At 36.1% G+C, this 17,527-nt stretch overlaps 1 protein-coding gene across 2 annotated transcripts in view; it reads right to left on the reverse strand.

The window, feature by feature from the left end:
* Positions 1 to 17,527, reverse strand: part of sipa1l3 (signal-induced proliferation-associated 1 like 3) — a 173,462-nt gene that overhangs the window by 118,312 nt on the left and 37,623 nt on the right. The window lies entirely within an intron of this gene.

The raw sequence follows: 17,527 nt of genomic DNA on the forward strand, positions 1-17,527 counted from the left end.
CAGAGAGTTATCTTGTGCTTAGGCTTTTAGTTCAGTTCTCCTGATTTGTTTTCGGTGTGGGTCAAAAGAGAAACAATACATTTAGCCCTGGTTCACTTAGTATTCACACAGTCATCTGTAAGATCAATCCTAAACACACACACAAGCTTTTATGAATCATGTTTTGCAATCTTACTGACATCCATGGGCTAAACGTACCATATTTACAGTATGTGCATGTCTGACTATATATTGTATTTGTTAATAACTTTCATTTTCATACAGGAGTCAAAATACCACAAGAAATTCCTGTCATAAACACAAACAAAAGTTCTGCTGCAAAGAGACTTATTTCTAATGCCTAATTTAAACTGTAATTAGAATCCTTGTGAATGTTTAAAGGAAAAACAAGTACGCTTGAGCATTCTGTCCTTTTTATGGCGGGATAAAGTTGTCAAAAGTATCAATTTCGGTACCAGTCGATACTAAAATGCTAAAACATCTATTTCCCTCTAGCATCTGAGTGCTGCTGAGCATGTTCTTCAACACCAGTATTCATGAATTCATACTTGGAGAACAGCAGTAAAGTGCAGTGAAGCGATGACCTTCAGAGCCAATTACAATCATATCTGTTGAGCATTAGTGTTGTCATGATACTAAATTTTGGTAGCGATCGGAACTGAAATTTTAAAAACGTCCATTTCCCGCTAACATTTAAGAGCTGTTGCGCATGTTCCTAAACATGGCTGATTTGCCATTGCGTTCATGTGCACCACAGAAATGATAGTGATTGGCCATGAAGGTCATCAGTTCACCGCTTTTCACCAATGTTCAACAAGTGCCAACACAAACACATGGACACTGGAGCGTTTTAATGCCCTGCGGATCAGTTGAGTTATCAGCGGATTGATCGTATGTCAGCTTATAGACAGACAAGCTGATCTTTGAGGCTTCAAAACACTCCAGTTGTGTGTATCTGTGTTTGTACTCTGTAAACAGCAGTAAACTGATGACCTCCACAGCCAATCACAGTCATTTTTGTTGAGCACGTGAACACAAATCAGCGGTGTTTAAGAATGCACTCAACAGCCTTTAAATGTTAGCAGAAAATTGACGTTTTTTAAATTTTAGTACCAATTGGTATCAAAATTCCAGTATCACGACAACAATATTGAGCATGTGAACAAAATAGCCAATCAGCTGTGTTTAAAGAGTGCTCAACAACGCTCAAATATGGATGTTTTTAAAATCTCAGTACTGACTGGTACCGTAGTCGATACTTTTGACAACCAAGGAGTTGTTTGTTTGTTATGTTTGGAAATGGACTGAGATGGGGTGTGTAAATCTCATCACAATACAACATGATATGAAGCCAATTGTCTAAGCCAGCGATAAGATATTTTGATACCACAAAAAAGAAATGAAGTGGAGAAAAAATAAATAAAAAAATCAATCCAATCCCACCAACTGTGAGCACACACTTTCTTTCATGGTCATTTCTGTGGCTTTAGGGGATCAGCTTGTTTTCTAAAACTGCTTAAAAGCCACCACGAGTCAGGAGAAAAACAATACCCGAAGGAGAAGAAAATAAGCAAGGTCGTGTGTGTGTGTGTGTGTGTGTGTGTGTGTGTGTGTATTTTTTGTAAGTCGCTCAAAAATGTGCAAGTTCAGAAAGTTTAGTTTCTTCATTTTTCCCAAATTGTGTTTGAGGAGGATGTTTGCTCATAGCTAAGAAAAGGCCAACATCTGAGGCACAGAATAAGAGACTTCAGTATGCTGCTCTGTTCAGAATATCATAATCATCCCACTCACGCTATTACTGCAGCATTGTATAAACACATGCACAGCATGCAAAGTTTCATCCCAGAATCCCACATGGCCAATATTTTCCAGAATGTGCAGTATGAAAGAGCATGGAATACAGAATCCCAAAATGCAATTGACATTTCCAATAACCATAACCAAACCAATATAGAACATCAACATGCTACCATATGGTTTTAAATATTTATTGTTGCACTGTGACTTATATTGAATTTATTGCACAGTTTGGTCAATAAGTCAATAAGAGTTTTTTTATTACATTTAATCAACAAGAAATTGTTATGTGTTTCGTGAAGTGTTTATAGATGCACAAAATGTTTTATTATTTCAGCTGAACTTTCTATTGAATGATACAATCTTAAAAATAAATGCCTCATGATTTCACACATCCATTTTAAACTTAAAATCAATAATAATAAAAAAACATCAGCATCTTAAAAATATTTCTTAAGGATCATGAAAAATAAAACCACAGTAATGGCTGCTGAAAGTCCTGCAAGCTTCTCTAAAAAAGTAAGAAATCACATTTAAAAATTGGGATGCATATTTTTGACATCACTGACAGGGTGTGAAGTGGATTTCAAACAGGTCATGGAAAGCGCTGTGCTATAAAAACCATGTCATCCGCCATTTGAGGCCTCAATAAAAAATATTTAAAAATAGCTCAGCATTTTGCTCATTTACCTGTATACTTATCCATTTATTGCTCACCGGAAAAGCAAAGTCTGCTCAAATAATGCACAGGCAGGACATTTCTATGCTGTGCTGTCATGACATCACTGGTAAAATGACACCTTGTCTTACAAAATTACTTGATACAACAAAAATTATATATAATTAGAACAAGGTTTTTTTGTTTTCAGTTTTCCACCGAGTGCAACCAGAATTTTCGGTTTCAACTAATTATTTTCTTTTTGGTGTGCCTTTAAATATTAAACTGTAAAGAATGATTTCAAGTTGAAATAACACTTCACAATATTACTAGCAATCTTGTTGAGTATTGGAAGACCTTTAAAAAAGATCAAAAGTCTTACCAGCTCCACAACAACCCTTTTAGCACAGCAGCTTCCAGTAACAGGAAAAGAAATATTTCATTTTAAACAGTCTGCCTTTTTTAGGCTGGATATGATCAAGAACATTCAAAAAATATATTAAAATCTATTTTAGGAACACTTAATACTACCAAAGCACTAAAACCGTTCCAACTACTTACTTTGCTGGTTTCAAATCTCCCAATTTTAATGAACCCTTAATCTTTCCTTCATTGACTCTACTAAACGCACACAAGCACGAAACCAACCCAATATATGGTAACTGCTTATTTAGCCATTTTGTCAGCGTACAAAGACTCTCCCCAAAACCTCTGTAAAGTCAACAGGCTTACAGGAAGAAAAATCGACACTCGACCCCCTAGTCTTTCTTCCTTTCAGAACGCATAACAAGCGTATAGTGTTCTGGTATTCATATGGTGTAATAAGCAAAGCGTGGTGCAGTATTCATGCAGGGTTGACCGCACAGGCGTGGAGCTGCATGGCGATCAGTAACACAGCTGAACGGTAGAAACAGCAGTGGGCCGCTATAATCGCCAACAGTGGCTGAATTATTCATGCGCTGGACTCCTCCCGGCCCGTGTGTGTTTGTCTTGTAATCCAATGACTGCCAATCCTCCTCCCACGACTCCTGAGTGTATCCCCGCTGTCCCGTACGGCACATTCCTCACGCCTGCTTCTGGATGCGTCACGTTTGGCCTCACAACTAAATACCAGCATGCACTTTTTTTTTTACAGCAGCCAAAACACACATTCTTTTGTCAGAGATATTTGTCTGGTGAAGTGAATAATGTGGTGATGTTGAGGAAACTGGTTCAGCCCTGCAACAAACCCTAAGCAAGTCCTGACATGTCTGTGTACAGGAAACCAAAGACAAAGTCATTTTAAAAAGTAAATACTGTATTTCCAGAAATAGCCCTCTGTACATTTACTTACCTAATTTAAATCATTCTTTTTTAAATTTATCTAAACTTTTTTTTATTTTACTTCACTTTATTTTTACATTGGTTTAAGTTTAAATAATTGTAGCACTTTACATATGTCATTTTGTTGCTGCTATAAAAATGCTGGGTCCCACACAATTGATTTGGACTCTCAGTAGTGATTATTAAACCACACTGAACTGAGCTAAACTGAACTGAACTTAAACACCACAAACTGAACTACACTGTTCCTATTTACTGTGACCTTTTATGTGAAGCTGCTTTGACACAATCTACATTGTATAAGCGCTATACAAATAAAGGTGAATTGAATTGAATTGAATTTGTGTTGCAGCTATGCTTATCACGATTAGAAATTTTTGTTGTGCGATATATTGTCACAGAAACTGTTGTGATAAGCCATATTTTTGTTATTTCTAGATCATTTTATGCCACTGATTATATAATGACTATATAACAGCATAATAATGTAAAAACACTTTAAAATACTAAGCAATTCTTAAGGTTATTTCGATTCTATAATTTGATGTTACAAAGGTAAATGTCCTATTATATATACTATTAAATGTTCTATTAGGTAAATGCCCTATTATAAACTTTGACACCGGTGAGGTGAATGTAAATGTCATTGTAAAATGGCTTCTTTAGCGTTATTTGTGAATTTGTAAATATACACTAACCGGCCACTTTATTAGGTACACCTGTCCAACTGCTCATTAACGCAAATTTCTAATCAGCCAATCACCTGGCAGCAGCTCAATGCATTTAGGCATGCAGACATGGTCAATACGATCTGCTGCAGTTCAAACAGAGCATAAGAATGGGAAAGAAAGGTGATTTATGTGACTTTGAATGTGGCATGGTTGTTGGTGCCAGACGGGCTGGTCTGAGTATTTCAGAAACTGCTGATTTACTGGGATTTTCACAGAGGTTTACAGTGAATGAAAAAGAGAAAATATCCAGTAAGCAGCAGTTCTGTGGGCACAAATGCCTTGTTGATGCCAGAGGTCAGAGGAGAATGGCCAGACTGGTTTGAGCTTATAGAAAGACAACAGTAACTCAAATAACCACTCGTTACAACCGAGATATGCAGAAGAGCATCTCTGAATGCACAATACGTCCAACCTTGGGGCGGATGGGCTATAGCAGCAGAAGACCACACCGGGTGCCACTCCTGTCAGCTAAGAACAAGAAACTGAGGCTACAATTTGACAAAAATTAGACAATAGAAGATTGGAAAAGCGTTGCCTGGTCATGTCAACGCCACAGCCTACCTGAGTATTGTTGTTGGCCATCTCCATCCCTTTATGACCACAGTGTACCCATCATCTGATGGCTACTTTCAGCAGGATAATGCGCCAAGTCAGCACAAATAATTTCAGACCGGTTTCTTGAACGTGACAAAGAGTTCACTGTACTAAAATGGCCTCCACAGTCACCAGTCTCAATCCAATAGAGCACCTTTGGGATGTGGTGGAATGTGAGACTGGCATTATTGATGTGCAGCTGACAAATCTGCAGCAACTGTGTAATGTAATCATGTCAATATGGACCAAAATCTCTGAGGAATATTTTCAGTATCTTGTTAAATCTATGCCATGAAGGATTAAGGCAGGTCTGAAGGCAAAAGGGGATCCAACCTGGTACTAGTAGGGTGTAACTTATAAAGTGGCCGGTAAGTGTATATTCCAATGGCAAAAAATTATTGAGGTCATCTCCAAGTAATTAACGATATATAGATTATTGTGACAGGCCTAGTTGCAGCAACATGAAGGAATTAGTTGACTTACAAATTAGTTAAACAAATTTAAGAGGATTTAACATAAAACAATTAAGTTATCTCCCGTTAAAAACTCAATAATTGTTTTGTTTTAGCTGATTGTAATAAATAGGTAGTTTGACTCAACAGCAAATATAAATTAAGTGAGGTTACATTTCAAAATTTTACCCTTGATATTTTTTACTTTAGTCATTTCAAATCAATACAACATTGCCAGAATACAGTACCTATTATCATCTGTTTTGTAAATAATTAGTGACTTGCTTTATTCAATTAATGGTTTTCAGTAACATCACACCAGTAGAGAAGCTGAGCAGGCAAAAAAAACTCACCCGCTGACCGCCATCAGCTGAGTGATTTCTCTTTTTAGTGCCACAAATCCAGATAACTGTTATGCAATAACATACAGCATTACTAAACAATGAGGAGACACGCCTGAACTGTGCTTCTACAGAAATTCCTTCATAGAAAGAACAGCCAAAAAAGAGAAATTTAAGGATTTAGCATCATTGACCCATAACAATCTATGATACCTAGAACTGTCAGTATGTTTGTCTGCTTTTTATACAGTTTCTATTTTAATTTGCAGGTTTAGTGCAATTAAAGTTCAACTGAAATGTAAAGTCAAAATATAAATAGATTTTCCCTACCAGTATTAATCTAAGCAAAACAAACCGACAACAAATATAAAAGAGACTTTCAAGCTTAGGTTACATGGCTGAAAAATGGCTGCAGGTGCAGAATATGGATCGCAAGTGCCCAAAATGTAGTTTTTGATCATATCTTGAGTTTGTTCAGCTGATATTTGACCAAATATTCATAGCTTGAAACGAATAGAAATATGACCAATTTGTGCTGCGTTTTGTAATGGAGACCCAAGTGTAGCTGCCATTACGACCCATTGGTTTATTTTTTGCCTGCCAGATCTCCTCACAGGTCACATGACTATCATTTGACTAAAAACGAGCAAAACATAAAAAGTGTGCAAACATTTGAAAAGTCATGAGTATCTGTAAAAATATTAACGCAAAAATAAAAATAAATAAAATATCCTACAAACCATTACTTTTTAGTTTCGCTTTAAATCATTCATGGTATGATTGAAGTTATTAACAAATAGTGAGCCGCTATAATTTAAACAGTACTTAGATTGTTCTTTACTTGTTAATGCTTTAAACCAGTGGTTCTCAACCCAATTGGTACCAAACCACACAAGAAATCATGAATTATTTCCGTTTTATTTATTATCTGAGTCTGAACGATCTTTTATTTTAAAAAATCCTTTATTTTGAAACATGACCGTATTCTCTTTCTTACATCTCAGTCACTTGAGCACCCAAATTTAATCCACAAGCAGCAAAATGAGAAAGAAACGGACGTCTTTGGAAAGTTTTTTTGCGAAGGTGAAAAGGCCCTGTGAAGGACCCACGAACTGCCAAGGAATGGATCAGCAACCCATTTGTCAACAAATCAGGTGAATCTAGCATGTCTGCGCAAGAAGAAGATCGACTGCTGGAGATCGCAAATGATGGCAGCAGTTAACATATCGCCTTAATTATGTCATAAGAAAAATTTAAATACACTTTTAATAATAGAGGTATAGTCATGTATTAGCTAACTTTATAATTTCTGAAATAAATTAAAGCACCAATTTGACTTATCAGTAGGTCCAGACAGAATCTGCAGACATTTTTTAATATTTCTGCTGAGAATTTTGTAAAAAAAAAAAAAAGCTGCGGCTTTATTTGGATTGATTTTAGGAGTATCATAACTAAAAACTTAATATATAAAATAAAAAATAATACTTTTTAAAACTTTTATTTATTGTTTACAATGTGAATCTAATTAGATCCACTTATTTGGTAAACAAAGCAAGTCTCTCATAATATATATCTAGTAAAAGACAGAAATAGTACTTTACAATCTGTATTGTAAATAAAAATCACATTAACATTTTAAAATTACTATTGTTATATACAATAATATTAGTGAAATTACTTTAAACACATTTACACAAGTAAATAGATAGAATCAATGTTTCCACAAAAATCTGAGCGCGCAGATTCCGTGCGGGCCAACTCATCAGACTTTCTTCTGCTCAACAATGCAATTTTATGTGGCACTTGTGTTGGGTATAGTTCAGTGTGACTGACTTTCTGGAAAACACAGCAACGTGGTCGCAATCCACATTTAATCAATTCTGTGTTCATAATCACAAAGGACTAATATTTTAGTCATTCCTCACATCCACCGGGATAAAATGTGTGTTTATCACTGAGCGGTCCCACGCGGTCAGTAGTTAACTTCAACAGCGCACGTTTACAGGGCTCCGCATCCCTTTGAGAGATGTTGTAATCCAACTCCCCCTCAGTCTCTACTCCTTCCCTGAGCCAGATGGACTGGGTAGGAAAAAGGGGAGCTGTAGGCCCACTGGGTGGCCTTGGCTAAAGCTGCTAGCAGTTTGCTGTTAGCACAGTAATGAACTGCAGCTCCTGCAAACAATTAAAACCAAGGGGAGAGGTACTGGAAACCAAAACCAACTGTCTGCTGCCCTGCTCAGCAAGCAAGCCAATGCTACTGAGTTTACAAAAAAAAGGCCCACTAATTTCCAGCCTGTCGTTTTGATACTACTCTAAGCAGGTTTTCATTCGGACAGAGCATAAAGCATTGACTTTAGTTAGAGTAGCAGATGCTGCGTGTGTTATACTGTTGTGCACCTGGGTTATTATCATGCAGCTGAGCCGACAAAGAAAAAGCTATTGAATGAACAACGCCAAAGTACACAATCACCGTATCGTTTTTATTTCTGTCAAATTACAAAGTGACATCTAACTTGATAAAGTGCAGCTCTACCAATTTTCAAACAAGCTGCTGAAAGGCATGGAGATTACAGCGAAAGCAGATTGCTATGTGTTTTGATGATGTATATTTCATGGCTTAAAAATGTGACCTGGATGATACCATAGCTGCATTTGAATGGAAGCCATTTTCTAAGTTTTTTTTTCTCCCTATTAATAAACCCTTAAATAGGACGTTTGACTCAAACTTATAAGTTGCTGCTTATTAATAGTTATTAAGGTGGTAGTTATGTTTATGTATCAGGTAGGATGAAGGTTGTAGAATAAAATAATGCAGAGTACGAACTTTAAAAGTACTAATAAACAGCTAATATCTTAGGTCGAGTTTACGCTAAAACATAAACGTGTTTAAACACCTTCCATCCACACTACCACAGAGTTTTTGAGCACTAAAAATGGAGAGGTTTGGAAACGCTGAAAACGGTATTTTCATTTTAAAACGTTGCTGCTCCGTGTCATTGTTGATGGGGGAGGGGGGGTGGGGGGTTGGAGAAACAGACATTCTACCTGATGACTGCCTGATTGGGGCTTTTTATCAATGTTAAGTAGACATAGTTCAGTCTTGCATCCTTTCCTTGTAAATTCAGACTTTGCAAGTTTGATATGGAAAACAAACTGCCAAGGACACATTGGGTAAATCTTTAAAGGGAACAGTGTACATTATAATGTCATTCGCATCACCCTGGCTATGTTGTTTCATGATCTTAACAATAAAATTAAATGATATAAGGAACTGCCTATTTTTATTTTGATATTAACCACAGATGCCACAATTTTTAGCTTCGTGTAGCTACATATTTATATGACCGTCATCTTCACTGTATGCATATTTATAACAAAACAGAGCCTATAGCATAATTGCCTCCTTTCATTTTCATTGAAAAATATGAAACACACCCTGTCTCTTTTGCTCAATATCAGTTTTAATAATCAATAATTGCCATTTTAAAAGTATAACGTGCAATAAGTTTAAACAACATAGGAAATAAAGGGAAGAAATCAGTCAAATGTGCAGAATCAGTGTACATGATTACATAAATTAATGTATTAACTTATCTTTGCACTCAGCCAAAACACGTTAAGCTACCGGAGAACAAGTAATAGATTCAAAAGACATAAGAACTGTTAGATGAAGACAACAAGTTGAATCATATATCACGTTTAACAACTGCAGAGAGATGTTTGGCGTGCACTGCTCTCACCTGGGGAGGTGTGCTCAAAACACCCGCTGACTGCCTGGAGCTCAGACATGTGAATGCGCTGCAACGCATGACAGAGTGTGTGTGTGTGTGTGTGTGGTCACGTGATGTGCGTTTTTAGCAGTATAGTGTGGACTAGTTAATAATGACAGTTGTTACTTAAACTAAAGTGTAACCTTATTTTTCTTTAGTAGAAATTACTATTTTTATTCAGTAAGGATTCATTCATTTAATGTGACAGTGAAGGCAACTGTAGTTTTGCTAACTATTTTATTTTTTTAGAGATCAAAACAAATTTGAACTTTTGAATTGTCTATTGTTCAAAGATTTGAGTGACGTTAAAAGTACCAGGTTACACTAAACTACTGTTTTGAAACTTTAGATTTTAGAAACTTTAGATAGCCACAGTTCCAATGTATGTGTATAGGCGAGTAATCTTTCTAAAAAACGAATGTGTGTGTAAATGAAATGGCGCAAAATCAAATGAATTAGCTGCCAAAACATAAAATCAGAACGTTTCCCCATCTGATCATGTTACATCTCAATACCAGAAACACCTCTTTCATTTTTCACATGCTCCAGATTCTTAGGTGCATTTACTGTCTGAAGCCAGACACTAACAAAAACAAAACAATGAATGCAAGCAGGCAGAATCCTGGCTGTGTTGCTGCATCCTAGTTTTTAATGACACTGACATGCTAATGCAGACAGACCCCCACCTTTACCGGTCCAAGACTAAATGCAAGCTTTTACGCTTTAGTGCTTTGTAGTGTTAATCGAGGATGCATTACAGGGCTTCAGGTTGACATCCTGTGTGTGAAGTTCAGCTGCGCTCATCACTCTGTCTTCTGGACTGTGGTTGAGGGCTTTGCGATTTGGGGAAAATATCAAATTTATCTATCTATATCTAATTTTTTCTGATGATGCTGCCATTTGATTTGCAATTTAATCTGTTTTTTATCTGGATATATAAATATTTATTAACTCTTATGATTAAGTTTGCCACATTACTAGTTATTATAGTTAATAAGGTGTCTGGCTTTTAAATATTAATCACATAGCATTTGCCTGCACTCAATAGCTTAAAGAGATGATATGAATGTTGGCTTTTGAATTGCTGGCTATTTCCAAAATAGAATAGACAAAGAATCTAGCGTGTCAGTTTTCTGTTTGCGAGACCCTCGCATTCTCTTGGTTTGCATGTCTAAGTGAAACACAGAGCTCTCAGTCAATTGGTGGAGATTCAAATGCTTTTAAAGGGCTTTTGGAAGCTGTTTAGAGAGTAATGTGTGTAGGAATAGTGTGTGCACAGCCATATTGGTGTGTTATAAACACATCACGTGGTTTTTTCCATTTCCTACAATTAAACCAAGATCCATAATCCAGCAATTTTGAGGCCAACCGCACTGTGATGCAGAAGTGCAGGTATCCCCTCCCACTGATACTGTTTGACAGGCGTGTATCATAATGTCCATTAGCACATGTTACCACATCCACAAGGGAGGATTTGAAAAGAAACAGGGATCAAAAGATGGATCTATTCCATCTATCCTGTGATATCTAGCTGCACCTCAGGTAGTAGTAAGTGCTATACTTTGGATTTTTAAAGAATTTTGAACCAGTTTTTGCGGAAATCAATGTGTCTGTTCCATAGCAAAGGTGGCTAAAGTTAGCATTGTCTTTCTGATGTTGTCATGTGTTTATTGTAATTGCACTTTGTCAAAAATAGTACAATATAGAAACGTTTTTTTAAAACGGTGCATGTTTTTAATAAAGAAGAGACAGTAAATTCGCAGATGAATTTTTGTGGATGTTAAATTGTCTACACATTGTACAGTATTTTTTTCATTAGTCACATTTGCCATGAGCAGATGTACAAAAACAGTGCAACGTGTTAAACATACCTGTGTGTGACGTTTATTAAAAGCACACTGTGAACTTTGTGTGTGTGGCTAATTCATAGTTGCAAAAAAGCTGAATAAACTCCATCAAATTACATCCACTAAACAATCTTACTACATCAGTCTTAAATTTTGGTATTTGTGACTGGGTCTCTGATTTATCACCAGGTTCTGGGTTTATCAAATGCTGAGTATCCCTCTGAAAACTAAACTCAGCCATTGGCTAAATTATTCTAAACTCGGTCATCGTTTCTATAACCCTATAATCTATAAGAGTGAAGATGTGCTCACTCTATTAAATCACACAAGAGTACAGTCAGACACTTAAATTAAATAGTTAAATTTATACATTTATATTGCATTCACATTACGGTCTTGCAATTGGCTAATCACAATGTTCAAATCAGAAATCCAATTTGATTAATCGCTGAGCCCTACAATGATTTGTGGTACTTATTGAGGTTTGGAAGACAGTGGCTCATATGTAAGGTCTGCCATGCAGCAGTGAGCACAGATGACAACCAGTCTGCCCAGTCCTGGCCTTACCGACCTGCCCTGCACTATGCCAGCTGCTCTATATGCACCTACAGAAACAGGCACAGGAGGAGCTACAGGGTGTGATGCTCAGCCCAAATACAATTGTGTGGTACACATCACTAGAATATTTAGTGTAACACAGTGTTAATCAAAGTAAAGAGATTAAAATTTAAATAAAAATTAAAAATGTGGCAACATAATTCAACAGTTTTAGCTGTAGTATGAAGGGCTGCACGATATTGGCAAAATCTGATATTGCAATATTTTGTTTCACAGCGATAGAAATTGCAATATGAATACAATTTCACCAGATAGCTTGAATGTCTCTATTTTGAAGGCGAAAAAGGCAAATAAACAGTGCGTTATGGTTTTCCGGACAGTTAAACAGTATTCAGGTATAGAAATTGAATAATGGCATGTAAAATAACTCTTATAATCAATAAATAAAATTATTCTTTTAAGTTATAGATGTACTTTTTTGTGCCTGAATGTTTTAAAATCTCTTGAAATGCCTTTAAAACACATGCAACTTACAAACTTTCAGTCTGTTATGTTTATACTATGCAAATCACAAATCTCATGTATTCTCAACTGTATCTATAATCCCAACTCAGCATTACATATCAAGCGATGTGACTGTTGCAGACACACACATTGTGATATCGATGCTCAAACGACGTACTTGTGCAGCGCTAATAGTATGGTATTTTCGGAAAATAAAATGGCCTACCAAAATGTTTACAAACTTCATAAACAAGTATTTTTATTTCCCTTACTCCACACCAAAAGTAAAAGTATTTAAAGACAAAACATTCTACTAAAGTTACTAATTTACAAATGAATTAACAACAAAAAAGATGGTAAATAAAATGTCATCAGAAGAACTATCTTCGCAATTTGGGTTGCCACAATACTAGAATTCGGTACAAATTGATACTGAAGTTTTAAAAATGTCCATTTCCCGCTAACATTTGAGAGCTACTGAGCACGCTCTTGAACAGCCCTGATTACTGTGATTGGCCACGAAGGTCATCAGTTAACCGAATTCACCGCTGTTTACTGAGTGTAAACACAGATACAGGGACACGGTCAATCATAGTCAATTCTGTTAAGCAAATAAACACAACGGCATATCATTTCTGTGTAAGAACGTGCTCAATAGCGCTTAAATGTTAGCGGGAAATGGAGGTTTTTCAAATTTCATTATTGACTGGTACCAAATTAGAGTTTCATGCAACTTTAACCAAATTAAAAATAGTTTTAGTTTAAGTACTAAAGATACAGTAGCAAAACAAAGCACAAAGACAAACTGAAAATATTAAAATAAAGCCCAATTCAAAATGTTAATAAATACTGTAGCATTATATAAATAACACTGGCGCTGGAAAACACAACAGTCATATCTTGATCAAATCTAAAGCGCATTTGACAAGGCTGTTTATAAATGCCTGTAATGTTAGCTATGGTTATTATAGGCATCCAACGCTCAATCATCGCATTTGTTGTTTGACACGGTCTTTCTATTAACTGTTGCAGAACTGACAAGTCTCTCATAAACACAATAGTGATATCACAAGCAGCCACAACATTCAAAGCATCAGCCATAGCCAAACACAAATGTGAGCTACCAGCAGTGGAAAATCCAACACAATTACAATGCTTGTGCAGGAATCAACATTTAAATCAGTTTCAATAACTTTCTTCAGTGGATCACAAAAGGAGACATCTTAAATAATCTTTTTAATACATTTATAAAACCCAAAAGTCCAAATGAGATCACACGAAGTTTTGTGTCAGAAAGACATCAACATTTATATCAACAATCCCTGAAAACCTTCATCTTACATCTCTACATATATAAACCCTCAAAATACTAATGTTTTATCCCAACGAAGAATAATGATCATTTTAATTTCTCAGCGAACAAATCTTCAAGTCTATATCATGTAAAAATGCATTAAAAATAGCGAGTAACCACCTTTTTCATCCAAACAAAGCCATTTTTCCTGCAGATTTCTGTGCTAAATTCATCTGTGGTTAATTATAAATCTCAGCAGATTATTCACAGACATTTGCCCTGGTGGAGGAGAAAGAAGAAGAGTGGGGAGGGTGAAGAAGAGCGAGTGGTTTGACCCGGTTTCTATAACGCTGAGCTGTAAGGCAAAGTGACAGAGCTTCAGCTCAGACAGAATGCATCCAGCCTTCAGCAAGCAAAGCAAGACTCCAGCATATGCATACACAATCACGCCAAACCACTTCAAATGCAGCACTGCTGTTAAAGTTCAGATGGAACGAGATAAAAAAAAAAACACAACACTCCATTAGCTTTCTTAATCACAGCTAAAAGTACAGTCTAGCACAGAGTACTATGAAGAAAGGTGGGAATGGTGGGCGTCACAAAAGCATAACATTTTATATCTTGCAGGGTGGTTTAATGCTAGAAAATGTCAGCAAAGTAGGCTACAGTACTGTGAGGAAATGAAGGTGGGTTCTAGAGGCTCATGGCAAAGTTATTTATTACTACCTTATACAAGACATAACTGTCTATTATAGTTTTAAGAAGTATCGAGTTTGGTACCAAAGAAAAAAAAATTCTGGTTAACATTTGAGCACTGTTGAGCGGCCAATCAGCTGTGTTTAAGAATTTTTAAGAAAAGACTGTGATTGGCTGCAAAGATCATCAGTTCACAACTCTTCAGCGAGTGCAAATATGGATACATGAACATGGATTGTTTCAAAGCCAAATCATTCGATCTATCAGCGGATTGCTCGTATGTCAGCTTATCGACAAACCAGCTGATCGCCGCGACATTAAAATGCTTCAGTGTCCATGTATCTGTTTGCACTTTGTGAACAGCGGTGGACTGATGACCTTCACAGCCAATCACAGTCATTTCTGTTGAGCATGTGAACACAATGGCCAATCAGCTGTGTCAACAATGCACAAATGTTAGCAGAAAATGTTACAATTTTTTAAATGACAGCATCGATTGGCACTGAACTCGATACTTTTGACAAAACTACTTTGAACATGGTAACCAGACAGAGCAAGTCTGATTTGGCAAGATTTTATTTGCAATGATGTCACACATTCATTGCTGTATTTCCCACACACTTAATTATTTGAGGTAGCTTGCCACAATATCACAACTATCCGCCACAAATAGATTTCACAGAAGGTCTTGGTTTAGTCATAAGTGTTGTACTTTTCAAATTCTAAATCTAGCATGGGTGTTTTAATATAAATGTATCTTTGAAGAAAACAACCATTTACTTTTGTGTTTTTAATAATGTCTGCTAAAGTACCAGTAGATTCTGTTTTATAAGTGCTTCTTGCAAGAAGAGAATCAAACTGCATTTACAATCAGCATGTAAGCTGTGTTCCTTCAGACCATGGTAAGGTTCAACTTAAGCCTGGTTTATACTTCTGCGTGGAGTGATCGGCATGACCCACGGCGTCTACCTTGCGTGCAGCCGTGCATTTATACTTCTGCTCGCTGTTTGTGTTCCTTTGCATTAACACTTGCGCTAGCTGGCAGTAGGTTTTTATGTTCCTCTGTGTCAAGTTTCTTCGCTGGAGTTTTGTTTTTTCTGAATGCTACCGTAATGTACAAGTAGCTCAAACTCGTTCATTTTGAGGCGGGAACCGGCGGACATGCAACAACTTTAATCATAAGGTAAACACAAAACAAAACTTTCCAACTGGAGCTCCTCTTTAGGGGGCTATTAGATAGGCTTTAAGGAAAAACTTTGTAAACTTTTTTTTTTTGTGAAGTTGAAAACAAAACAATATTTTTGCCTTTTTATATTAGAATTTTCAGATATTTGGACAAGAAGCAAGACAATGAAAAGCATTTTTTTGCATTGTGATCATTCAATTTCTGCACCTGAATACCTGAGAAAATCAATTCAAACTATCTTGTGAAACGGTATTATATCGCAACAATTATCTTATATTATATTTAAGGTAAACACAAAACAAAACTTTTCATCAGGAACTCCTTCACGAGACTCGACACTTGTAAACACTCACTCCAACAGGTTCACGCAGCTCTTGGTCCCGTCCACACTCGTCAGCGCTACCAAGCGACCAATCGCAGTGCTTGCACTATGCATCGTTGCAACGTGCATTTAAATTTTTTTAGAGTTGCGCGTCAGTATCGCTACGACCAGAGCGAGGGCTATGCGACCACGCGAAGCCTGCACCGAAGCATACGCGTACACTTGGCACAAAAGTATAAATCAGCTTTTAGGGCTGAGTGATTTGACCTAAAATTCAAATCTCGATTAATTGAACATTTTACTCGATTACGATTAATGAACGATTCTTTTATTGTGTTTTTTTTTTTGCCCTCATAGTTCACTGATAAGTTTTGTGTAGTAAATATGCTAACATATTACAAGTGAGAGATTTTTTTAATGAAGGGTGCAATACTTGATTTTAAAATAATTGACGGAAACACACTATCTACTGACGATGATTATTTATTGAACATCAATGTTGAACAACCGAAATTAAAACACACATTGCCTAAAACCAACAGTCAATTTTTCTTATAAAGTAATTGAAAATAAATTTGCAAGCTTGCACTTTTGGAAACAAAATGAATTATTTTCATTGTTTTCAAAAGAAGCAGCATCTCTCCTAAATAAATGTAATAACTCTTTTATATCCTGTATATAATATTTTAAACAGTGCATTTCTTGAATCTTCTGGTAATAAAGATTTTAATGTAAAAAATTATTTTATCAAAATAGAGAATATGCCGTCTTAAGGCATCTCTGGTGCAGCATCCAATCATTGTCAATGTAGTGCAAACGTGCGACGTGTAGTTACATTTTTTGAGAGGTGTGCACGTATGAGATAGAACGAAGGCTGCGCCAGACCATACCCATGCGTTCAATGCAGAAGTATAAAGCCTTAACAGAGCAGGGTCACGTGGTAGGAAAAGTAATTGAAAAAATTGATCTGGAAAAATTAGATCGATTATAGGTTTTGAATGTCGATTTCGATTATTTTTCGATTAATCGTCCAGCCATAGTTCAACTTATTTTGAAATGTTATTATAATATAAAATAACGTGCGGTGGAAATGTTGAAAAATCTGCAGTCATTTTTCATCCTTCAGTGTCACATGATCCAAAAGCTGACATCCAAATAAGCTGATTTGATGTGCAAGAAACAATTCTTATTACTAATGTTGAAAATAGTTCTGATAAGGATTAATATTATTATGGAAATGTTTATACTTTTTAATTCTTTGATGAAAAAGAACAGAATTTAATTAAAACTGAAATATTTAGTCACATAAATGTCTTTATTGTAATTTGTTCAAATTCTGGACCAGCAGATTTATTCGTTTCTAATCGGTAGTTAAATTGTGCCAAAACGGCATTGCTAAACATGCAGGTTTCAGTAGACATTTGGATATTTGATTGTACGTTTTCATTTCTCAT

The sequence above is a fragment of the Danio aesculapii genome, chromosome 18 (genome assembly GCF_903798145.1).
Source record: "Danio aesculapii chromosome 18, fDanAes4.1, whole genome shotgun sequence".
Classification (NCBI taxonomy): domain Eukaryota; kingdom Metazoa; phylum Chordata; class Actinopteri; order Cypriniformes; family Danionidae; genus Danio; species Danio aesculapii.